This window comes from Ovis canadensis, chromosome 5 (genome assembly GCF_042477335.2).
Source record: "Ovis canadensis isolate MfBH-ARS-UI-01 breed Bighorn chromosome 5, ARS-UI_OviCan_v2, whole genome shotgun sequence".
Taxonomy (NCBI): Eukaryota; Metazoa; Chordata; class Mammalia; order Artiodactyla; family Bovidae; genus Ovis; species Ovis canadensis.
This window is the reverse complement of record NC_091249.1, coordinates 108,016,194-108,042,763: the sequence shown is the minus strand read 5'-3', so window position 1 is coordinate 108,042,763 and position 26,570 is coordinate 108,016,194. Positions and strand designations below refer to the sequence as shown.

General features: G+C 41.0%; 1 long non-coding RNA gene across 1 annotated transcript in view; it reads right to left on the bottom strand.

Moving 5' to 3' along the window:
* Window positions 1–26,570, bottom strand: part of LOC138441523 (uncharacterized) — a 140,442-nt gene that overhangs the window by 24,551 nt on the left and 89,321 nt on the right. The window contains exon 2 of the long non-coding RNA XR_011257380.1: window positions 22,108–22,172. This is a non-coding gene — a long non-coding RNA (uncharacterized lncRNA). The remainder of the gene's footprint in view (window positions 1–22,107; window positions 22,173–26,570) is intronic.

Below are 26,570 nucleotides of genomic sequence, written 5' to 3'. Positions count from 1 at the left end.
GCTATTTGACATCCTAAAAGATGATGCTATTATACTGCTGTACTCTATAGGCCAGAAAATTTGGAAAACTCAGCAGTGGCCACAGGACTGGAAGAGATCAGTTTTCATTCCAATCCCAAAGAAGGACAATGCCAAAGAATGTTCAAACTACCATACAATTGCACTCATTTCACATGCTAGGAAGGTAATGCTCAAAATTCTCCAAGCTAGACTTCAACAGCATGTGAACTGAGAAATCACAGATATAGAAACTGGATTGAGAAAAGGCAGAAGAACCAGAGATCAAATTGCCAACATCTGTCTGATCATAGAAAAAGGAAGGAAATTCCAGAAAAACATCAACTTTTGCTTTATTGACTATACTAAATCCTGTGATTGCGTGGATCACAAAAAACTGGGAAATAAAGAGATGGGAATACCAGACCACGTGACCTGTCTCCTGAAAAACCTATATGCAGGTCAAGAAGCAACAGTTAGAAGCAGACATGGAACAATGGACTGTTTCAAAATTGGGAAAGGAGTACATCAAAAGTGCATACTATGATCCTGCTTATTTCACTTTTGTGTAGCGCACATCATGTGAAATGTTGATCTGGGTAGATCACAAGCTAGAATCAAGATTTCTGGGAGAAATATCAATAACCTCAGATATGCAGATGACACCACTCTAACAGCAGAAAACAAAGAGGAAATAAAAGCCTCTTGATAAGGGTGAATGAGAAAAGTGAAAAAGCTGGCTTAAAACTCAACTCTAAAAATACAAAGGTCATGGCATATGGTTCCATCATTTCAAGGTAAACAGATGGGGTAGTTGGGGAAACAATGGAAAGAGTGGGCTCCAAAGTCACTGCAGATGGTGACTATAGCCATGAAATCAAAAGACACTTGCTCCTTGGAAGAAAAGCTATGAAAAACCTAGACAGCATATTAAAAAGCAGAGACATTACTTTGCTGACAAATGTCTGTCTAGTCAAAACTATGGTTTTTCCAGTTGTCATGTATGGATGTGAGAGTTGGACTATAAAGAAAGCTGAGTGCTGAAGAATTGATGCTTTTGAACTGTGGTGTTAGAGAAGACTCTTGAGAGTCCCTTGGACAGCAAAGAGATCCAACCAGTCAATCCTAAAGGAAATCAGTCCTGAATATTCATTGGAAGGACTGATGCTAAAGCTGAAGCTCTGACACTTGGGCCACATGATGCAAAGAACTGACTCATTGGAAAAGACCTTGATGCTGGGAAAGAATGAAGGCAGGAGAAGGGGATGACAGAGGAAGAGATGGTTGGATGGCATCACCAACTCGATGGACCTGAATTTGAGTAAGCTCCAGGAGTTGGTGACCACAGGGAAGTTGGGTCACATAGAGTCAGACACGACTGAGTGACTGAACTGAACTGAAACAGATGGGGAAAAAGTAGAATTATTGACAGGTCTTATTTTCTTGAGCTCTAAAATCACTGCAGATGGTGACTGGAGCCATGAAATTAAAAGATGCTTGCTTCTTAGAAGAAAAGCCATGACAAACCTAGACAGCATATTAAAAAGCAGAGACATCACTTTGCCAACAAAGGTCTGTACAGTCAAAGCTATGGTTTTTTCAGTAGTCATGTAAGGGTGTGAGAGTTGGACCATAAAGAAGGCTGAGTTTGAAAGAATTGGTACTTTCAAACTGTGTTGCTGGATAAGACTCCTGAGAGTCCCTTGGACTGAAAGGATATCCAACCAGTCAATCCTAAAGGTAATCAACCCTGAATATTCATTGGAAGGACTGATGCCAAAGCTGAAGCTCTAATACTCTGGCCACCTGATGCAAAGAGCCACCTTACTGGAAAATACCCTGATGCTGGGAAACATTAAGTGCAGGAGGAAAAGGGGGTGACAGAGGATGAGATGTTTGGATGGCATCACCGATTCAATGGACATGAGTTTTAGCAAACTCCAATAGATAGTAAAGGACAAGGAAGCCTGGTGTGCTGCAGTCCCATGGGGTTGCAAAGACTCAGACATGACTTAGCAGTTGAACAATAACAGATATATCTTGATTACTTAATACTTCTAAAGTAATGTGCTATCCCCTGAAGTGGAAACAAAATAAAGGTTATGTTTTCCCTCCAAGGAAGTTGAAGAAGTCATTCTTCTTCATAAGTCATATGAACCACTTGTGAAATAAGGTCAGAAATTATAGTGTGCTACGTGGAAAAAAAAAAAAAAGAACAGATAGTAAGCAAAACAAGAAAAGGGAAACCAATAACAGCTGAAGTGGCGAGAGAAATAAAAACTTGAACTGGCTGCTGAACCAAGAATTTGTACCCAAGCTACTTTAAAAAATGTCCAGAATGGGACTCAAAAATAGAAGGGAAAAGGTAAAAAGCGAAGTATAAAAAGAGAAACAGATGTCAGGAGAGAAACTATGATCACATAGTAAGCTATGGGGAGGAACAGAACACTATAGTCAGAGGGGAAAACAGAGTCCCAAATCCTAAGAGAAGGTCCAGAACAGCCAAACACAACCAGGCTGGCTCTCCGGCCCTGTTGCGGAGGTTCCTTCTCTCTGCAGGATTCACACTCAGAGCGTGCACAAACTCCACACTGTCCCAGTGACATTCAAACCTCTTTTCATGATGGACCTAGCCTGGAACTCACAGAACCGTGTTCCTCCTTCTCTCTTCCTGATTCTGCCGGCGCTAGCAGTTTTCTGCCGCAAATGCTTAATAAAGTCTTAACAGGAATGGAAGTGTTCCAGCCTGTTTTCATCATCATTACACTCATGACGCTTCCTGTCTCCATAACAGATATTCTTAACGCCACCCCTGACTTCACTGAATTCCCCTCTGACTGTTGGAAACTTTGTGCATGACCATCCCAGGGACAATATTTGCTCTTTCATTACATTGTAGTAAGATCACAGACATGGAAAAAGAGCTGCAGGTTAATTGCCCTAGAATTAACCCTTTAAATCCCACAGCAGGGGCAGACGTAAGAACCATCTGGCACAAAGAGAACTTCCTCTCTGGCATCAGGCCAAGGGGCTGAAACAGTCTAAAAGCTTCAGGCTAAGGGTATGTGTGTGTGCCTCTAAATATATATTAGTTGTTGCTGTTTAGTCACTAGGTCATATCCAACTCTTTTGGGACCACATGAACTGTAGCCCACCAGGCTCCTCTGGTCATGGGATTCTCCAGGCAAGAATACTGAGGTGGGTTGCCACTTCCTTCTACAGGGGGTCTTCCTGACCCAGGGATTAAACCCGTGTCTCCTGCTTTGGCAGGAGGATTCTTTACCACTGAGATATCAGGGTAGCATGTATGTATGTGTATCACCTTGCTGTACACCTGAAACTACACAACATTGTAAATCAACTATAGTTAAACAAAAAAAAATACAAAGATCTAGGGCTGGAAGGTAGAGGGCTACCCACTCTGCATAACAAATATTGCTAGTTATATTTCTAGAACATGGTATTTTTTAGTTCCACGGTGCTTTATACTTTAAAATCTTTCTCTTACTTTATTTCATGTCTTAAATGCTTTCAAATAAAAGACTCTTCAAAAATAGGAAATATCAGTTTGCTTTATTTAAGAATAATATACATACAAGGTAGAGCCCAGCTCTTATGCACACGGCTCAGTGAATATAACCACCACTCAGGGTCAGAATATATAGCATTTCGAGCCCAAAAGACTCTCCTGTGCTCCTCCTCTCAATAATTTTTTTTCTTCATTCCACTGACTTTTTAAATAAAAATTAAAGTTAGAAACAATAACACCCAGCTATGCTCAATCCACTGACATTTGGGAAAGCTGATTCACTGATGTGCTTTCAAAGTTCCAAGAACAATGATGGAAAAGAGCACAAAAATATTATTGTGTTCCTGGTTTACACCAGGAAAAATTGTCCTATCCCTCACATCAAACCCCAGCTTTTTGAATGTACTCATTAGGGATTAAAAAATATATTTTTAGAAAAATATCATATCTAAGAAATATTGGCAATAGGAATAACAAGTACCAGGAGACAATTATTAGCCTTTAAAAAATTTAAGTCAGAAACATACCCCAATATATACCAACATGTGTGGTCAGTGCAAAGAGGACAAAGGGGGTTGAGCAAAGGGGTCATCTGGTCTGGCTATATATATATACAGAGAAAGAGAGAGAGAAGGCAATGGCACCCCACTCCAGTACTCTTGCCTGGAAAATCCTATGGACTGAGGAACCTGGTGGGCTGCAGTCCATGGGGTTGCTAAGAGTCGGACACGACTGAGCGGCTTCACTTTCACTTTCCACTTTCATGCGCTGGAGAAGGAAATGGCAACCCACTCCAGTATTTTTGCCTGGAGAATCCCAGGGATGGGGGAGCCTGGTGGGCTGCCATCTATGGGGTAGCACAGAGTCGGACACGACTGAAGTGACCTAGCATAGCGTGTGTATATATATATATATATATATACACACACATTTTTTTTTTAATTTTGACCAGCATGAGGGATCTTAGATCCCTGACCAGGGATCGAACCTGTGCCCCCTGCAGTGGAAGCTCACAGAGTCATCCACTGGACCTCCAGGGAAGTCCCCTGGCTATATTTTTGTGGAATCTTTTGTTAATTTTTAGGCTTCAACTTTACCTTACTTAGCATGGAAATAAAATACCAGCATAGATGTCACTGAGGGCAAGAATCAGAAGCAAAAAAACAATTCCCAGGAAAGGGAATTTCATACCTTTCTAAGAAAGTTAGACTGGGTTATTTCAGGAAACTATAGACTTACGACTATTTAAATAGTTAAGCAGTTGGCTTTTTTCCCCTAGGCCACATAACACAAACCACAGTCAAGAATTATCACTGGTAAAAATCAGGCAAAATGAAGAGAAGTTTCACAAACGCAATAAGCTATAGGCAGACAGCACAGAGAGACTTCATCATAATATCTACCTCCAAGGTCAATGTTTGAAGCACATTCTGCAGTTAGTAAAGGTTCAGTTCAGTTCAGTTCAGTTCAGTCACTCAGTCATGTCTGACTCTTTGTGACTCAATGGACTGCAGCACACCAGGCCTCCCTGTCCATCACCAACTCCCAGAGCTTACCCAAACTCACGTCCATTGAGATGGTGATGCCATCCAACCATCTCATCCTCTGTCATCCCCTTCTCCTCCCACCTTCAATCTTTCCCAGCATCAGGGTCTTCTCCAGTGAGTCAGTTCTTCGCATCAAGTGGCCAAAGTATTGGACTTTCAGCTTCAGCATCAGTCCTTCCAATGAATATTCAGGACTGATTTCCTTTAGGATGGACTGGTTGGATCTCCTTGCAGTCCAAGGGACTCTCAAGAGTCTTCTCCAACACCACACTTCAAAAGCATCAATTCTTCTGCACTTAGCTTTCTTTATAGTCCAACTCTCACATCCATATGTGACTGCTGGAAAAACCATAGCTTTGACTAGAGGGACATTTGTTGGCAAAGTAATATGCTGTCTAGGTTGGTCACAGCTTTTCTTCCAAGGAGTAGTGTTTCAATTTAACCATTATCAACTTACTGAAAGTACAAGACTGAAATCTTTTTAAGAGCTGCAATTACATTCCTCGGCCCACCACTCAACAGGTGTCTGCAGTACTCTAACGCCAAATTTATTTGCTACATAATAGAACCAAAATTAGCTTTGAATAGGAAAAAAACTTAGATACAAGCTTGAGATCTTCCCTGAGTTTATGAGGGTCTGTAACTTTCTGCACTCTCTGACATAATCTCTATTCAACATTCACTATTGTTCATGGCAACAAAACACCAAGCCTGGCTTCCAATTACTACCTGGTCGATAGTATCAAGAAACACTGGGGTCAAAGCAGAAAAAACTATTGTTCCTTGGCTGCCATTTTCTTTTTTTATTCTCATGGCCTATAAGAGACACAAATCTAGGTATCCACCCTAAAGAAGTTACCAAGTAAAATTACTCCCTTCTCTCCATCAGAGAACAAACCACAATGACCACTAAACGAGCTTTCCTATAGGTAAACTTATGGATGGATCATGCACTGCTTGGGAGACCTCATCGACAGTCTCACACAATCAAACTAAGGGTAGATTAGAAGCCTCCAGCAAAACATGCACATATTGTGTTCTGAAAGCCTCTGAAAGCATAGTAGAGTAAGAGGAAGAATGATGGACCTCCAATCCCAACGTTAGTGCTAACACTTGTACGCATTCAACAACACACCTCACTTTCTCTTGTGTCAGTTTGTCCTATGTAACTTGGGAATGACATGTAGCTACCTCTCAGGGTTAAATTAAATAAAAGGATTAAATAAAATAAGGCATATGAGCACCTGCTACAGCCCACAACTAAGTAAGACCACACAACAGGGCTGTCTATTGCAGTATATTTGGGGTCCACACCTTTGAGGGAGTCAAAGAAGCAGGTGTGAACAGAGAGAAGGTTGAACTTCAGTGCCTTCACAACAAAGGATGCAGCTGTCACTCTGGGAATCTCTAGAGCTGGATGGCTCTTCCTCAAAGCAAAGAAACTGAGTCTTTTTTCTCCTGCCTGATCAGTCACTGTATGTAGGCGGCCTCTGGGAAGGTAGCATGATTTATGTGAGATAAACCTTTGCCTGAGGACAACGTCCAGAGAGGACCCTTTCCCAGTTACTAGTGACTTGGTTCTGAAGGGGAAGACTGGGTAACACACCATACTGTTCACTGTGTAGTGTAAACCCTATACTATACATACACACCTTTACATACACACCTTTTTATTTTTTTTAATGTTAAGGTCAAGTAACAATGCTTCTTTCGCTAGGTATTTCTAAGAAAAATAAGCACCCCTCCCTTCAAAATGCTGAAAACTATTATTTTACTACAAAGAAAGTACACAAATAATTTAAATCAAGGACAAGGCCAAGAATTGAGATGCTCTCACTCCAGTGAAACCATAATATAACCTCTAACACAGATAAACTTCGGTTCAAAATATTTAACTGCACAAACATCGACTGGAAGAGAACTGATATGATAACATTTTATGCAGAAAATAGCCAGGGGTGTTAGTTGTTTTCAAGCTTAATATGTGTCAAGAGTACAAAGGCAACTACCAAGAAAGCAAATGCATTTAGTCTCTATTAATAGAAATGTAGTTGCTAGCAGATGTTATGGTTCTGCCATACATTCCATAATGGAGAGACAACCACATCTGGAGAGATACTCAGTTCTCAACCTCACATTTTAAAAGACACAATTCAAAACCAGACTGAGCTCTAAGAATAGCAATCAGAGGTCTGAAAATAATGCCCTATGGAGAAAAGCTGAAGGGTGTGGGAGTGGTTACTCCAGAGACAAGAGGCCTCCATGAGGAGGAAGGAAGTCAACTGAATATATTGGGTCTGAGTTTTTCCAGAAAGGACTAGGATTTGTGGGTAGAAATTACAGGGACTATTTCAACACAATATAATGAAAAATTTTCAAACAATTAGAGCTGTTTGACAACAGAGCCAGAATGGCCCTGCCCTGAAAGTACCTCAACCAAGGCTCCTCTCAGGGATGCTGGGGTCCTCCTCCCCAGACATACCCTTTAAAATCTCATTTTTCTAAGGTCAAGAATTAACAAAGACCATACAAGCCTGGAGAAGTAAATTTCAAAAAGAGAAGCTAACTTTCCTTCACTCCTCCTTGAACATCTATCTAACCAGCTATTTACCTATCTATCTACCTACCTATAACTTCCAAGCTCAGGCATAGGGCAGGAACCCTGCCTGTGTATTCCCCTTACCAAGAGCACAGAAGAACAGCTAAATAACATCTGAAAGATGAAATGGCCAACAGCTCATGAGTAAACCGATACAACTCAGTTGTTTTTTATCTCTTATATAGATATGCCTATCCATACTCTTTCGTAAGAACTCCCCAATAAAGTGAGTCATCGTGTGAACTCAATTAAACTGTCACCTCCTTAGAGCCCAGTTCCCCTTCTGGTAATAAATACAGGAGTCGGGGCTAAATAATCGCTTGATCTCTCTCAGCCCAAGCAGTCTCACAGCCCAAAGGAAGGAGGCATTGTTTTTATCAAGAACAACTTAAAAGGTATTAGTTATCTAAAAGCAAATTTGTGTGTGTGTTTATGTGGCTATACAGAGTAGTTGTACAAGATTTGTTTGTTGTTAAAATTTATGACTTAGTAAAACACCCAGAAGAAAGCAAAAGATAAAGAACTCCCAAGAAGAAAAATCTCTAGAATAATCTGAGTGTTTGGCTTGGTTTTTTTAACTCATTTTTAACCTTTTCCTGTGAGTTCACAGAAAAGTTTCAAAAATCAATTGCTCTTCGTTAGGTATACATGACTAGGGGAAGTCAGCTGACTTTAGGAACTCTGTGCTAAAAAAAAAAACAAAAAAATCCACCTAAAAATGATGACTTTTCTTAAAAAAGGAGACATTAGGAAACTCTGGGGGTGGTGGAAACATTGTAGACTACAAATATTATTAGGACAGGAACAGAACTGACTGGAACTTTTTTAAGGTATGTTATGTTACACACGTGTTTCAGGGGATTTGTATAATATTTTAAAAGTTTATCATCCATTTGAATCAAAGTTCAACAAAAGAATTAAAATATATATTATTATATGACATTGTTAAAAGTGTTTAAAATATAATCAAGATGTTATTAAATAACTTTTCATCTGAATCCAGAAAAGGCAGTTCCCTGGAGATCCAGTGCTTAGGACTCTGCGCTTTCACTGCCTAAGGCCCGGGTTTGATCCCTAGTTGGGGAACTAAGATTCCACAAGGGGCTCGGCGAGGCCAAAGAAAGGGTGGGTAGAGGTGGGGGATGGATTTTTTTCCATCTCAGAGCAGCACTCCAGTTAGAGTGCTGACTAGAAGGAGTACCTTGGATGGTAACAAAAGACACATTCCTAAACATGTAGTCAGATCTAACACAGATCTGAAATATTTATATTTGTCATTACTGTGGGTTCTGGTACTCTGGTCACTGCTAAAATACAGTATACTCTCTGAAAGAACAACACAATTTAGTAACACTTATTTTGGGATAATCAACAGATTAGTCATCTAAAACGCTAGCCCCAAGCAGCAGTAAATCAGCTGTCAAAAGTAAGTGTAATCCTAATCTATATTAATAGAAAGAAAGAAAAAGAAAATGAAGTTGCTCAGTCATGTCCGACCCTTTGCAATCCCATGGACTGTAGTCTACCAGGCTTCTCTGTCCATGGGATAATTTTATAATGAAGAAAGTGAAATCTAGGGAAAGAAAATGCCAATACAATGTGGGAGAGGGATGGGAGTAACGAAGGTTGAAAGAAGAAAAGGTCAAAAGGTGGAGGTGCCCTGATGGAAGGCCCTAGTGAAGCAGCAGTAAGGTGGGAGAGAGATGGGAATTCTGGAGGAAGCACTGAGATTCTGGACTGTGGTGCAGAGGAAAAAGATACATAACTGGAAGGATGGGTCATGCACCCAAATTTAAATGAGGAATTAGCTGATGCTTGTGAAGTGCTTTGCCCTTGACAAAGTACTTTCATCCTAATGATAGTATTTAACCCATCTACCACCTGAGGAAGCATCTATCTACTGTTCTCATCTTAAAGACAGAAACTAAGGCTAAGACTAAATGACTTGCCCTGATTCACACCAGGTCTTTTAACTCCAATATTACACACTCATCACACACCAGAGAGCAGCTTCAAGAACAGCTTATTTTACAGATATTAGAAGGAAAATGGACTAGTTAAAAATAAATAGTACTGACTATCTCATAAAGTGCTTTCACATACAGTCTATTATTTACTTCTCGGGAACTGTTATTTCCATTTTATAGATTCAGGAAATTATGACATAGCATAACTTAAAGTTCTGAAGGAAATCACTGATGGGGAACTAAAAGCAAAGTCTACCAAGTCTGGCTTGGCCTATGCTACCATGCTGAGTCCCTTTTCCTGGTGTGTGGTCTTTGCAAAGATGATCTCAAGACAAGGCCATGATGAGTGAGACTTATACAAAAGAAGACCAGAGGAGAAGGAAAAAAAATCACAGGACATGCAGAGATCAAATAGGATTCCATAGTCAGAATTACATGAAAAAAAAACCTACAAGTTACTATATTAACAGCAACAACCATAATAACTGCTTTGGAAAGAAAAAAACAAGGTCTCTGCTAAAGTCTCCACATAGTCCTCCCATAACTGTAGCCCACACCACCAAGAAAATCACTGTCAAAGATCAACATTTATTAAGGATAAACCACAACAACTGAATAGGTAAGAAGCACGATTATTCCCATTTAAGTTGCCAAAATAATTATGTCTAGCTTTTCTAAAGATGTCCTACAGGTTGGGGGGAGCATCATGATATCACAGATAGGAGAAATGATTTTACTTCTAAGCTCATCATCTATGGGGTAGACAATCAGTAGGTATCTTACTTTCATATAGAGAAGGAAATGGCAACCCACTCCAGTGTTCTTGCCTGGAGAATCCCAAGGACAGAGGAGTCTGGTGGGCTGATGTCTATGGCATCGCAAAGAGTCAGACATGACTGAAGTGACTTAGCAGCAGCAGCAGCAGCAGTTACCTTCATAGGGCAGTGGGTAAATAATCCCAGAAAAACTGAATAATATTTGAATGAGATTTCATTTATTGTAGCTGACATATTTCCTTTCTTGAGCTCTGTTCTGTGCTATTTTATCTTCAGTAAGAGATGAAAATGTATTCATGAAAAAGTTGTGATACTAATATTTTGCTGATACTCTTCTTCAAGATGAGACTGCTTATGTCATGCTGCAGTTGGTTTGCTGATTTTTAAAAACTGCAAAATAAAGACCTGAGAAATAATTTGTTCAGCAATTCCCAACCTCAATTTAGTAATGCAGTCTTTCTACCCATCTCACAACAGGATATCTGCAGTTATTCCAAAACCTATTATGGAATTTTTCCAAAAGTCTCAAGCCAAAAAAAAAAAAAAAACGTGAAAAACTTTTAGGAGATAAGATGGCAAAAGGGTAGCACAAAATTGCATTATAGGTAATGAATACAAGTCTAAAAAGAGATCATAGAATTGACCAGTGGCTTTCAACCTTGGCTGAACAGTAATTTTTTTTTTAATTGTAATGTCCAGGGTACACCTCACATGAATTACATCAAAATCTTTGGGAGTAGAACACAGGTGTGAGTATTTTTTCAGGTTCCCCAGGAGATTTCAATATATAGCCAAGGTTGGAAACAACTGGAATAGAAGCGTTAAAGGACTAAATCCTTAAAATAATGCTATCTTCTGCAAGGTTTAAGGGGGGTGGGGTGGAGTGGGGAGTATGTGCAATGAAGTGAGAGCTAGCTGAAACACTTCCTAACTCCATGACTAAGGCAAGTCTTCAATCCTGAGTCTCCCAACTTCCTCAAAGGGCTGCCATGAAGCAGAAACTGAAAGAGAGAACATATGAAAGCACCTAAGAGCATTAATGCCACATAAAAATGCCACATAAAAGCACTGAATAAATCTCCCTTCTCTCCCCTTCCATCCCTCCAAGTGTTTTAGGGAAACACTACTTCTGACCAAATGGATTAGAGAGTAATAGCTCTAAACACAGAGCACAACTGTTCCCCAGAAAAATTTTAGGCAAACACAACTACAGCCCTTGGACAGCAAGGAGGTCCATCCAGTCCATCCTAAAGGAAATCAGTCCTGAATATTTATGGAAGAACGGATGCTAAAGCTGAAACTCCAATACTTTGGCCACCTGATGCGAAGAGCTGACCCATTTGAAAAGACCCTGATGCTGGGAAAGATGAGATGGTTGGATGGCATCACCGACTCAATGGACATGAGTTTGAGTAGGCTTCAGGAATTGGTGATGGACAAGGAAGCCTGGCATGCTGCAATCCATGGGGTTGCAAAGAGTCAGACGCAACTGAGTGACTGAACTGAACTGACTGACAAGTACAGCTGACTGACAAGTACAGCTGACTGACAACTGACTACTTTCACCAATAATGGAAAAGAAATATGCAGAGTCTTCAATTCACTAATGACTCTCCTGCCAAAAGCTCACCTAAAAATTGGTTGTTTGAAGAAAAAATAAGATGCCATATTTTTTTTTCATTCAACAAATATTTATTAAACACCCATTTTCTTCTAGGTTGAAATCTTCCATACAGTCTATAGTATCCAGAGGAATACCCACATATCTCTGCAAACATCATTATATTACATTTCTCCAAAGAAGACATATGGATGGCTAACAAACACATGAAAAGATGCTCAACATCACTCATTATTAGAGAAATGCAAATCAAAACCACAATGAGGTACCACTTCACACCAGTCAGAATGGCTGCGATCCAAAAATCTGCAAGCAATAAATGCTGGAGAGGGTGTGGAGAAAAGGGAACCCTCTTACACTGTTGGTGGGAATGCAAACTAGTACAGCCACTATGGAGAACAGTGTGGAGATTCCTTTAAAAATTGCAAATAGAACTACCTTATGACCCAGCAATCCCACTGCTGGGCATACACACCGAGGAAACCAGAATGGAAAGAGACACATGTACCCCAATGTTCATCGCAGCACTGTTAATAGCCAGGACATGGAAACAACCTAGATGTCCATCAGCAGATGAATGGATAAGAAAGCTGTGGTACATATACACAATGGAGTATTACTCAGCCATTAAAAAGAATTCATTTGAATCAGTTCTGATGAGATGGATGAAACTGGAGCCGATTATACAGAGTGAAGTAAGCCAGAAAGAAAAACACCAATACAGTATACTAACACATATATATGGAATTTAGGAAGATGGCAATGACGACCCTGTATGCAAGACAGGGAAAGAGACACAGATGTGTATAACGGACCTTTGGACTCAGAGGGAGAGGGAGAGGGTGGGATGATTTGGGAGAATGACATTCTAACATGTATACTATCATGTGAATTGAATCGCCAGTCTATGTCTGACGCAGGATGCAGCATGCTTGGGGCTGGTGCATGGGGATGACCCAGAGAGATGTTATGGGTAGGGTGGTGGGAGGGGGGTTAATGTTTGGGAACACATGTAAGAATTAAAGATATTAAAATTTAAAAAATAAAAAACTAAAAAAAAAAAAAAAGATGCCATATTTTGCCAGTTGGCTAAACCAAAAGACTGATAATCATCGATAATCACCAGTGTTGGCAAGAATGTGGGAAAAGAAGGTTGTAGAAATATAAATTAGTACAACCTCTTTTGGAGAGCAATTTGGCAGTATTTATCAAACATTTAAATGTACATACTTTTCCATCCAACTAATCCATTTCCGGGCACCTAGCCTAGAGACATATCCACGCATACCTACACAAGGAGATATTATTATGTCTTTGGTTTTATTTTTCTCTCAAAGAACTTATTACTTTCTCAAATTCTTTGTTTGCAGACTATCTTCATACTTAGAAGGTAAAGCTCTGTGGGAAGAGGCTCTTCAGTCTTGTTCGCCAGTGAGAAGGGCTAGGCTTGTCAACAGGGCCCAAGTTATGGTCACACTTGTTGCCCACAATGTCATTCTGCTGGATACATACAATTCTTTGGTTTCTGATGCCCTTTCTCCATCAATCCATTCATGTTTCTCTTTCTTTTATTTATTTTAGATAATGTATAAACACTCATACACCATCTAACGCATTGATACTAACAACAGCTAATATCTATTTATGTGCTCTCCCCACACCATCCCCTGTGTGTCCTCCACCCTCACCACTTCATGAGTAAACACTATCCTGAGCTTTGTGTTTATTTATTCCTTTGCTTGTTTTTAAATGTTACAAAAGTAGCATTGTACTATAAATAGTTTGGGGGCATTTTCTTTTTTCACCAACATTTTGTGATAGATCTGTCTGAGTGTCGTGTCTATCTGCACTTTCTTTGATGGCAAGTAAATATTCCATTGTGAGGATTAATCATAATGTATTTATCTATTCTCCTATAGTCGGCATTTTCGTGTTTCCATTTTGGGCTGCCGAGAACAGTGGTACTATGCACACTCTTCCTCATATTTTATAGCACCAAGTCGACTTTTGGCAGGAAATCTGACTGCCATCACACTAACCCCATCACCCACAAGAATCACTGATGGGCTCCCCTTTTAAGGTTTAATTTCTCTCCCCACTCCCTTCTGCAAACAGACCAGTTCGAGGGAGGGAACTCACGAAAGGGGCAAGCACTCCTTTTAAAAGACAGCTCTTGGCAGCAAACACTTATTGCTATAACTGGCCCCTTCTAGAACTATTCTGTTACCTCCAACCTCAGGCTGGCTGCTTACTTTGCCCACCTGCCAGAATTTTAAAGATATTTTTATTTGAAAGATAAATTCCTGAACAGTTTGATTTCAATACTTTATTCCTATTATTTTAAAAAGTCAACTGCAGCAAACAGAGTTTAAGCTACTGATATTAACTCCAATACATAACCTTGTTTAGCACTAATATTTGACACCGAGTGCTCCAAAAATGCACAGATGGACTCCTTGATGGGTAAACACACACAGACACACACAGTAGCCTGAGTGAAAAATCCATTTTATGTAGATACATGTAGATACATGTAGCCCATTTTATTTCCTCTCACTAAGATATGACATAAAAGATTTAAAGCAATGTAGGAAAAGAAAGAATAACCTATGCATTGTCTTGTAATGATTTTTTTTTTTTAATTTAGAATATGGCCCAAGCTGTTTGTAATGCCTGTATAAATGCCTGTTTTGGTCTCATCAGTATTTTACAGTCTTTTCTGGTGATACCATTGTCCAAAGACCTCAAATTACAGCAATCATTTCTTTTTAATTCAGTTTTTTAAAGTTGCTACCTCCACTCAGGAAAGAGAAAAACAGAACCACCAGCTAGGGACCATCTGACTAAAACCAGCCATGTAGATAACCACAGCCCCCTCCCCCGCCCCACCCCCATCCTATACTCTTCTGTTCAGTTTACAGGTGTTAACTGTTTAGGGTTTGCATTTTGCTAAAACCACGGCCTCAGATTCCTAAACACACAGTCCCCAGTCCTCACCACACTCCACCATGGTCCACATTCTCTGGATCCAGGCGCATCCGTCCACCTTGGCTCCCAGTCAACTCTCACATTCACTCAGCCTTGCCCTCCCATCCCTGCTCAGCCCCTTTGTTTCTGAAACCGCTTTCCTCAAGGCTGCAATGAGGCCCTTCGGCAGAGGACAGCCAGCCTGCAGGAACTGCAGTACTACTCAACGGTGCCTTCTGGAGCCCTACAGAGCCAGGAGCAATGTTCAGCCTCAGTTGCTCAGTTCCATCTGACTATTTGAGACCCCAAGGAACTGTAGCCTGCCAGGCTCCTCAGTCCATGGGATTCTCCTGGCAAAAATACTGGACTGGGTTGCCATTTCCTATTCCAAGGGATCTTTCCAATCCAGGGATTGAACCAAATCTCCTGCATCTCCTGTATTGCAGGCAAATTCTTTACCACTGAGCAACCAACTGCTCATGGCCCCACAAACAGCTCAGTAGAACCAAGATCCTACCCTTTTTTGCCCTGTGGCCAATGCCATTCTCTTCACAGAGACTATTGAGATCGTCAGCGTGAACTTCCTCAACATCTCACACCTCTACATCCCACGCTTTTATTTATTTTTATCTGTATCCGGCCATGCCAGCTCTCCTCTCATTCCGGAGGAAGTGATCTCCCTTTTCTGGTTTCTGGCTAATTCCTTCACCTGTGCCGGCAAAGTCCACCCCTCCCACATAGTGCATAATCACCCCTTTTCTTTCTCTCCCTAGTTTGGCTACTTCCCCGCACACCCCAGTGTTCATCCTTAAAACCAACAAACAAAACTCTACCATCCCTATTTTTCTCTTTCCCCTCACAAAAAGAACAGAGGACGATTCCAGCCCATATTCACTTCTCACCTCCTGTCTGCTCTTTCACAGACTGCAATCTGGACTCCACCCCCAACACTCTACTCAAGGGGCTCTGGCAAAACTGGAACACCACCCTCGCACTCCACCCTAAGCTGCTAAATCAAAATTTTTCTTTTTTTCCTTGCCAGGAAAACCTTAGCTGACTTATTTGTGTCAGTTGGCAGTATTAACCACTGCCTTCCTCCTGAAATTCTCTTCTCTTTTGACTTCTAATTATTGCTCCTCCCCTTCATCTCTCTGACATTTTACCTTTTCTCATCCCCCCTATTTTCTGTCTCCTGTTCTGCTGCTGTCCTCTTAAAATGCTCCTCTCCCCATGACCCTAAACTTGGCCTTCTACTCATCACTCTGAGCATATTTTCCTTAGCAAGTTCCACCTCCTTAATATCCATTCCGAAGCCCCACCTCCTCATAGAGGAACAGACCCACATAGCCAACTGTCTTCAGGGCATCTCAAGTGTGAACCAAGGCTCACACCGAGCTCTTCATCCCCCTCATTCCCAACCTACCCCCACCAAAACCAGTAACCTGGCCCTCCTGACTTCTCTTTCAAAGAGACTGGAATCACCATTTGCCTAATTCTACCCAAGTGGGATCCCTGGGAAGTATGATGGCAGTTCCCCATCATCCATTCAATCAGTCCCTGAGGCTTATACAATCAACCTACCTAACACCATTGTCATCTCTCCTCCCCTCTCCATTCCCATTGCTTCTGCCTTAATTCAGCCTCTTTTCATCATTAAAATAAGAGCTATGTTTACAGAGAATACTAGATACTGAGAACTTAACATACATAATATGCAAAATGGAAAATAAGGTACAGATGTACTGTTACTGATATTTTTACAGATGAAAAAAACAGACCCAGAGAAGAGAACCAGCCAGCCAGGCTCACACAGTGAAGAAGACGCAGAGGCAGGGTCCATCCAAATGCAAGTCTTCCCAGCTCCAGAGTCCACAGCCTCTGCTCTACTTTAGCAACCTCCTGTTGCGATCGCTTTCTAACAGGCTTCCTTCTATCTTGTCTCACATTCCAAGTCTAATCCAGTCTCTATAGCAGACAAAAATCAGCTCTCCTTTTTTAAAAATCATTTTTCTTGTGAAAATAACACCTAATCAGAAAAAGTTCATAAAATAAGGACAGCTTAAATTATTATAAAGTCATCTTTCTAAAATGCAAATCTAATCTTACTCCTGACATTTTCCTAACCTTTTCAAAGTCTCCCCACTGCCCTTCGGGTAAAGTCAAACCTCAGTAAAGTGCAGAGGGTCTTCTGGGATGCCACCTCAGCCTGCACTTCTGGCTCATCTCCTGCCACATGCCCCACCCTAGGCTCCCGCTGTACAGACCGTATCTCCACGCTCTGGGCTTTGAGCTGACCTGGCTCCCAACTGAGAATCCAGGGTCGGTTCTTCTCCACACCTTGCTTTACCTCTCCATTGGATATTTTCTTTGCTTTTGGGAAATCACGTCTTACTGCTCTTTTCAGAAGATACTGTGTCTAAAGAAAAAAGGACTCTTGGTAACACTGCATGGTCAAAGCAGCAGAGCTCATGAGAGAGTCCACTGTTCACATGGATCACCAGTGAAGTCCTAACATACTTAGAACATGTCTACTCCATCCAGGAAAAAAGAAAGTAGAAATTTGAGGCAACTGCTGTTGGTCACTGATGGTGAGTTAGAGAAAGGACTCCACTTTGACTAAAGACTGCACCTCAGTAATTTTCACCCACAGCCCCTCAGCATCCCAAAACTCAGATCAAAGAGGTTAGTAATGCTGATTATTGTTATCGCCACTATCTTATTTTTTTTTATAATTTTAAAATCTTTAATTCTTACATGCGTTCCCAAACACGAACCCCCCTCCTGCAACCCATCTAGCCATACAGGTAGAACCCACAGACATATCCTTGACATTTCCCTTTCTGCCCGCCTCAGTCTATCACAATGCACTATTTTGCTTCCTAAACTGTTTCAACAGAGAAGGCAATGGCACCCCACTCCAGTACTCTTCCCTGGAAAATCCCATGGACAGAGGAGCCTGGTAGGCTGCAGTCCATGGGGTCGCTAAGAGTCAGGCACGACTGAGTGACTTCCTTTTCACTTTTCACTTTCATGCACTGGAGAAGGAAATGGCAACCCACTCCATATTCTTGCCTGGAGAATCCCAGGGACAGGAGGAGCCTAGTGGGCTGCTGTCTATGGGGTCGCACAGAGTTGAACCGACTGAAGCGACTTAGCAGCAGCAGCAGCAGCAACAGCAAACTGTTTCAAAACTGTCCACACCCAATGATGCCAGTCATCTCCAGCATCACTTTCCTCATGCAAGCTACCCTGGAGTTCTGGGAGAGCCTCTTAGAATACTCTCTGGCCTCTTCTCATGCATTCTCCATTTTGGAATTAGTTAACTTTACCAAACACAAATATGATCACATCACCACTCCACCTCCATCCCTGCATGATTAAAACTTTTTAATGTCTTGTCTTTCCTTATATGACAAACTAAAAGTTCTTTAATATTTCCAACCTGTAGAACAAGATTTGGCACACAGTAGTTACTCAATACATTTTAATTAAATGAATGAATGAACATAACCTCCATCTATACTCTCCCTTTCTCTAATTAAGAATTCTAGAATTGACTTTCAGTTCTGTTCCCTCTAATCACTAGGGTTTCCCCTCCATTTTTTACTCTCTTCCTTTCCTTCATCTCCAGGTTAAAATTCCTACCCTCTCCCTTCAGATCAGAAGGTAACCATCATGTCTCCAGAGCAGCCTTCCCTAGCCAACCTGACTAGTCCAGAGTCCTCTGCACAGGCTTTCACTGCGTCATGAGCTTCCTCTGCGCAGTACGCGTCACACTTGCAGTTGTATATGTGCTGGTGTAACTAACGTCTGCAGCCCTACTAGCCCTTAGCACTATGAAGGCAGCCCTGTGTCTGTTTTCCCTCACCAATGTACCCCAGGCACTTAGCACAACGTTTGATATTCAGGAGACATTCAATAAATAGAGAACAGATTAATAAATGTATCATAAATTAACATGCGGAGTCCCCACCCCATTACAATTAGATTTTAATATAGCTATGAAGTCTAGAAGCTCATATGAGAGTCAAATCACAGAAGATGAGTCTCTTCCTACCCTTTTTTCTTTGAAAGTCCTTGAAAAAGTCAAAACTTCAACTTCTGAACTCCCAGGATGCAATGTTTTTACATATTATTTCATCTGAATAGTTAAAGGACAATTGTCCTTTTTAAAAGATACTCTTCTGGGTTTTAAGATCCCCAAAATAAAGAGGGAGGCAGAATTTGCAATAATTTGCCTGATTAAAAATCTCTCTAACCTAAAGCAATATCTTTCATATTACCAGTAGAAGTGTAAACTTTTTTCTGGACAAAAAATAACCTATTTAAGTTTAAATACAAATAATGAGGCTTGATCCTTCTTGGGGTTTACTGGTGTGCATGTAGGATGTTTGTTTTGAAGAAATCACAATGTTTTAGGCATCAATTCATGTAGTTTTTCAATATACCTGACATTTCCAGGAAAAAATTAAGCCATTAAATCATATAGTTTTGAGAAGGTTAATGTTAATGTGTTTGTAGAAACTATGTCTTATTACTCTTTTGGTAAGATGCTTTGTCATAAGGAAAAAGAGGTATTTTGCACATTGCAGGCCAAAGGCAGTATCGTCCATTATAAATACTGCCGTCTGTATGGGAATGAATCATCAGAAACAGAAAAGTCTTAACACACTGAGGGTATATCTCTCTTCTCTGAAGTAGAGGCTTGGTGCCAGCATTTTAATTTTTGGATAATTTATGGTGATGTGGAGATGGAATATAGAGTTCTTTCTGGTTAAAACTACAACAAGCTACACCTCTGCCCCACAACTCAGGTGTAGAATTGAGTTAATAATACTCATGATACTCTGGTCTAATAGATTGGTGCTATGTCCCCCCACCACCCCTTGTATCTCTATTTCTTTTGGTCAAGATTCCTTCGGCCACTCCTCTCCCAAAGGTACACTCTAATATGTTTACTATGTAAATGATTGGCTATGTGTCTCCTTATAAATACAAACATTGGCCCAAAAGGAACCACAGTCTGGTATCTGCTGGCTCTGACTTTATCTCTTCCTCTCCCCTATCTCATTCCGCTTTAGCCACTCTGGCCTCCTAGCCAGTTCTTGAGCTTACTATGCGCACCTCAGGGCACCTGTTCTTGCTGGTTTTTTTCTGCCCAACACTCTCGTTGCTCACAGGTCGATCTGACTCACTCATTTCCTTCATGTCTTCGTCCAAACATCGCTTTGTTTTTGACAAGCATGAAGTCTAGAGGGGAGAAATATTTCCCTAGCCCTCCTATTTTAAATAGCAATTCCTGCTTATCAACTTCCACCTCTGTGTTTTGCTTTTACTCAGTGGCAGTTATTGCCACCCGAGAAGAGCTGACTCATCTGAAAAGACCTCATTTGATGCTGGGAAAGATTGAAAGCAGGAGGAGAAGGGGACAACAGAGGATGAGATGGTTGGATGGCATCACCGACTCAATGGACATGAGTTTGAGTAAGCTCCAGGAGGTGGTGATGGACAGGGAGGCCTGGAGTGCTGCAGTCCATGGGGTCACAAAGAGTTGGACACAACTGAGCGACTGAACTGAACTGAACTGAACTGAGATATTTTTGTACATATCTTTGATTTTGGCTCTCTCCTTCACTAGCATGAGTGGCAGTAGGGCATCCTGGTTAAAAGCTAGACTGTAGAGACAGGGTTACGAGGCCGGCATTCTCACTCTACCACTTACAGTGCGGTCTTCAGTAGGCAGCCCTGTGTCTCAATTTCCTAAACTCTAAAATGGGGATGATAATAGTATCTATTTCATATGCTTACAATCTGACCTGGAACACAATCTACACTAATTAAGTATTACTTGCTGCTGCTATTATTACATTTATTTTTATTATTAGAATTAAGCTTCACGAAGGCAGGGACTGAGTGTTCTTTGTATCCCCATTTACTCATTCAATAAATGCTATTTTGCATGCATGTAGTTTTTTTACAGAAAACGTTTTAAGTATAACATGCGTATATTAACAGAAAATGAACATCATAAATATACAGTTCAGTGAATTTTCACAATAAAATCCATGAAACTACCATCCCTATTAAGAAATGAAATATGAGCACTTCACCAGAAGTCCATCCCAATAACTCTGACCTTCCCCAAAAGGTAACCACTGTCTTGACTCCTATCATTATAGGTTAATTGTGTCTATTTAAAAAATCTATGTAAATAGAATCATATAGTTAGTACCCTATTGTAACAGACTTCTTTCATTAGTTGCAGCATGGAGCAGTCATTTATTCATTCTCATGAGTGTACAGTATTCCAGGGAATACTACATTCAGTTAGTCTTCTAGCATGGAACTACACCGTCATTTATTTACCCATTCTTCTAGCTGATGGACACTTGGGTGACTGGTTTCTAGTTTGGGACTATTATAAATGGTGTCGCTATAAAAACTCTCAGACATGTCTGGAGCACATAGGCATGCATGTATATATACCTAGAAGATAAATTTATTGGGAAGTAAGGCATGCTTTTGTTTAGCTTTAATAGATTCTGTCCAAAAGTTTTCCCAAATGGTTGTACCACCTTACAGTCATAGCAGCAGGTCAAAGCTCCAGTGTTCATGTATTTTTAAGCAACATAAATAACTATATTATTCAATAGATTGTGTTCTTAATAGATTGTGTTCTCTTTCTCACTGTTTCCATGAATACTATGTTTTTAAGACCTACTCACTTATTCCCTCTAACTACTGCATAATAATTTAATGTTATATATATCTTCATAATTGAATCATTTTTTCTGATTATTTGAAATGGTGCTTGTCAGTGTAGAAGGCTTTTGTTTGCTTGCTCAGTACCCATTCCTCTCTTCTTTCATCCTGACAACTAACTGTACTCATCCACATGGACAAGTGCTCCAACCCCAGTCCCCAGAGGTGACTCTTAGGTCACCCAAACAAATCTGGTCCTTTTATTTCCCTGTGACCCTGTTCGGGCCAATGAGACTTGAAGAGAAGTCTGTGAAGGCTGGAACAGTGGAAAGGTGCTTCTTCTGACAAGCTTTCTTACTAATGTCTTCCAAGACACACAAGGAAGAGGCCCTCTTTTCTTACCTGGACAGTTGTGTGAGATTGTCTTAGCCAGAACGGCTGCAGCCATCTCCTGACCATGGAGGGAGCTGGATGAAAGATGAAAAAAACGGAGTCAATCATTATAGCACTAAGCCAGGAGCCACCCTGCCTCCAGACCTGTAGGATAAGAAAACTATTTTAATTAGATTTTCTTACTTACAAGCAAAATGGTCCTGTTACAATTAAAACATTAGCATTGGCTACTGTTCTTTAAAAGCTATTTTATATTAAAGTGGATTCATAGAACACTGGGTTCCCCAGTGACTCAGTCAGTAAAGAATCTGCCTGCAATGTGGGAGACCCAGGCTCAATCCCTGAGTTGGGAATATTCCTTTGAGGAGGAACTGGAAACCCACTCCAGTATTGTTGCCTGGAGAATTCCATGGATGGAGAAGTCTGGTGGGCTACAGTCCATGGGGTCGCAAAGAGTCAGATACAATTGAGCGATTAAGCATAGCACAGCACAGCAAGGAGATTCTGGTGAGGAAGATAAAACTCACTGGCTGCCTTAAGCCACAGTTGCTGGCTCAACCTTTAGCACCAGAGTGAGGCTTCAGCCACATGAACTGAAATTAAATGTAGAGAGGTAGGTCCTCAGAAGAAAATCAGTGAAACAAATGTCAGTGCCAATGAACCACACCGCCTGTTTTTCACAACTTTTATAGAATGAAGATCATGGCATCCGGTCCCATCACTTCATTGGAAATAGATGCGGAAACAGTGGAAACAGTCCCAGACTTTATTTTGAGGGGGTCCAAAATCACTGCAGATGGTGATTGCAGCCATGAAATTAAAAGACACTTACTCCTTGGAAGAAAATTTATGACCAACCTAGATAGTATATTCAAAAGCAGAGACATTACTTTGCTGACTAAGGTCCGTCTAGTCAAGGCTATGGTTTTTCCTGTGGTCATGTATGGATGTGAGAGTTGGACTGTGAAGGCTGGGGGCCAAAGAATTGATGCTTTTGAACTGTGGTGTTGGAGAAGACTCTTGAGAGTCCCTTGGACTGCAAGGAGATCCAACCAGTCCTTTCTGAAGGAGATCAACACTGGGATTTCTTTGGAAGGAATGATGCTAAAGCTGAAGCTCCAGTACTTTGGCCACCTCATGCGAAGAGTTGACTCATTGGAAAAGACTCTGATGCTGGGAGGGATTGGGGGCAGGAGGAGAAGGGGACAACAGAGGATGAGATGGCTGGATGGCATCACGGACTCGATGGATGTGAGTCTGAGTGAACTCCGGGAGATGGTGATGGACAGGGAGGCCTGGCGTGCTGCAATTCATGGGGTCGCAAAGAGTCGGACATGACTGAGCGACTGAACTGAACTGAACTGATAGTTCTCTCCCTTCAAATCTGGGGCCTCCAGCTAGCTTTTTTAAAAACAGACCTTTGTATATTGTCACCCTGCTTATTTAACTTATATGCAGAGCATGTCATGTGAAATGCTGGACTGGATGAATCACAAGCAGGAGTCAATTGCCATGAAAAATATCAACAACCTTAGACAGGCAGATGTTAGCACTCTAATGGCAGAAAATGAAGAGGGATTAAAGAGCTTCTTGATGAGGGTGAGAGAGGAGAATAGAAAAGCTGGCTTAAAATTCAACATTCAAAAAACTAAGTTCACAGCATCCAGTCCCATCACTTCAAGGCAAAAAAAAAAGGGGAAAAGTAGAATTAACATATTTTATTTTCTTGGGCTCCAAAATCATTGCCAGTGGTGACTGTAGTCATGAAATTAAAAGACATTTGCTCCTTGGAAGAAAAGCTATGACAAACCTAGACAGCATGTTAAAAAGCACTGACATCACTTTGCTGATAAAGGTCTGAATAGTCAAAGCTATGATTTTTCCAGTAGTCATGTACAGATGTGAAACTTAGACCATAAGGAAGACAGAGAGCCAAAGAATTGATGTTTTCAAATTGTGGCACTGGAGAAGACTCTTAAGAGTCCCCTGGATTGCATGGAGATCAAACCAGTCAATCCTAAAGGAAATCAACCCTAAATATTCACTAGAAGGGCTGATACTGAAGCTGAAGCTCCAATACTTTGGCCACCTGATGCGAAGAGCTGACTTATTGGAAAAGATCCTGATGCTGGGAAAGATTAAGGGAAGAAGGAGAAAGGGGCAAAAGAGAGTGAGATAGTTGGATAGCATCACCGACTCAAAGGACATGAATTTTAACAAACTCTGGGAGATAGTGGAGGACAGAGGGGCTTGGTGTGCTATAGTCCATGCGGTTACAAAGAATTGGACATGACTTAGTGACTGAATAACAAAAACAAAAATTTTTAAGAAAAGTTTTAGATCTGTCGGAAAAATAAGGCCATAGTACACACAATTCTCACATTCCCCCTCCCTGAATTTCTCCTACTAATAATAACATCTTATATTTGCATGGTATATTTGTTATAATAAATAAAAACTTATTAACACATTATTATTAACTAAAGTCCATAGTAGTTTATCCAGAGTTCCTTCAGTTAAGTTCAGTTCAGTTCAGTCGCTCAGTCGTGTCCGACTCTTTGTGACCCCATGGACTGCAGCATGCCAGGACTCCCTGTCCATCACCAACTCCTGGAGTTTACCCAAACTCATGTCCATTGAGTCAGTGATGCCATCCAACCACTCATCCTCTGTCGTCCCCTTTTCCTCCTGCCCTCAATCTTTCCCAGCATCAGGGTCTTTTCCAATGAGTCAGTTCTTCACACCAGATGGCCAAAATACCAGAGTTTCAGCTTCAACATCAGTCCTTCCAAAGAACACCCAGGACTGATCTCCTTTAGGGTGGACTGGTTAGATCTCCTTGCAGTCCAAGGGACTCTCAAGAGTCTTCTCCAACACCACAGTTCAAAAGCATCAATTCTTTGGCACTCAGCTTTCTTCATAGTCCAACTCTCACATCCATATGTGACTACTGGAAAAACCATAGCCTTGACTAGATGGACCTTTGTTGGTAAAGTAATGTCTCTGCTTTTTAATATGCTGTCTAGGTTGGTCATAACTTTCCTTCCAAGGAGGAAGCGTCTTTTAATTTCATGGCTGCAATCACCATCTGCAGTGATTTTGGAGCCCCCCAAAATAAAGTCAGCCACTGTTTCCACTGTTTCCCCATCTATTTCCCACGAAGTGATGGGACAGGATGCCATGATCTTGGTTTTCTGAATGTTGACCTTTAAGCCAGCCTTTTCACTCTCTTCTTTCACTTTCATCAAGAGGCTCTTTAGTTCCTCTTCACTTTCTGCCATAAGGGTGGTGTCATCTATATATCTGAGGTTACTGATATTTCTTCTGGCAATCTTGATTCCAGCTTGTGCTTCTTCCAGCCCAGCGTTTCTCATGATGTGCTCTGCAAAGAAGTTAAATAAGCAGGGTGACAATATACAGCCTTGACGTACTCGTTTTCCTATTTGGAACCAGTCTGTTGTTCCATGTCAAGTTCTAACTGTTGATTCCTGACCTGCATACAGGTTTCTCAAGAGGCAGGTCAGAGTTCCTTAGTTTCCATCTTTTTCTGCTCCAGGGTCTAATACAGAATACCGTATTACATTTACATGTCACTGTCTCCTTAGTTCATCTTGGTTGTAACAGTTTTTCAAAATTTGCTTTTGATGACTTTAACAGTTTTGGGGAATATATACTAAGTATTTTGCGGGATTTCCTTCTATTGAAACTTGTCTGATGTGTTTCTCATAATTAGACTGGGGTTATGGGTTTTTGGTGACACTAGAGGGAAAGAACCCGCCTGCCAATGCAGCAAACCTAAGAGACGCAGGTTCGATCCCTGGATCAAGAAGATCCCCTGGAGAAAGGAATGGCAACCCACTCCTTTATTCTTGCCTGAAGAATCCCATGGACAGAGGAGCCTGGTGGGCTACAGTCCATGGGGTCACACAGAGTCGGACACAACTGAATACTAACTTTCATTTTCATGGGTTTTGGACCAGCACAGTATCACAACATATCAAGAATAAATATTGTTAACATGACATCACTGTTGATACTGACCTTGATCATACGGCTGAGATACCCTTGCTTTACCCTGTTCTATTCTGTGCTATTTGGAAGGAAGTCAGAATGAACAAATTAGGGATTCATGCTTTCCCTTCTTCCAGTGAAATATCTACACACATACATTATCTGGAGTTCTTCAAGGGAGATTTGTCTCTTCTCTCACATGTATTTATTAATTTAATCATTTCTTTCTATCAGTATGGATGCCCTGGATCCCTATCTTATACTTTGGTGATAATCCAATATTATGTATTTGTTTTATTGCTCAAATCATTTTTGCTTTGGCTGTTGGGAGTTCTATTGGTTGGCACCTGTGTGTGACTTGCATTCTCAGTCACTCAGTTGTATTTGACTCTTTGCAACCCCATGGACTACAGCCCGCCAGGCTCCCCTGTCCATGGAAATTTAGGCAAGAATACTGGATG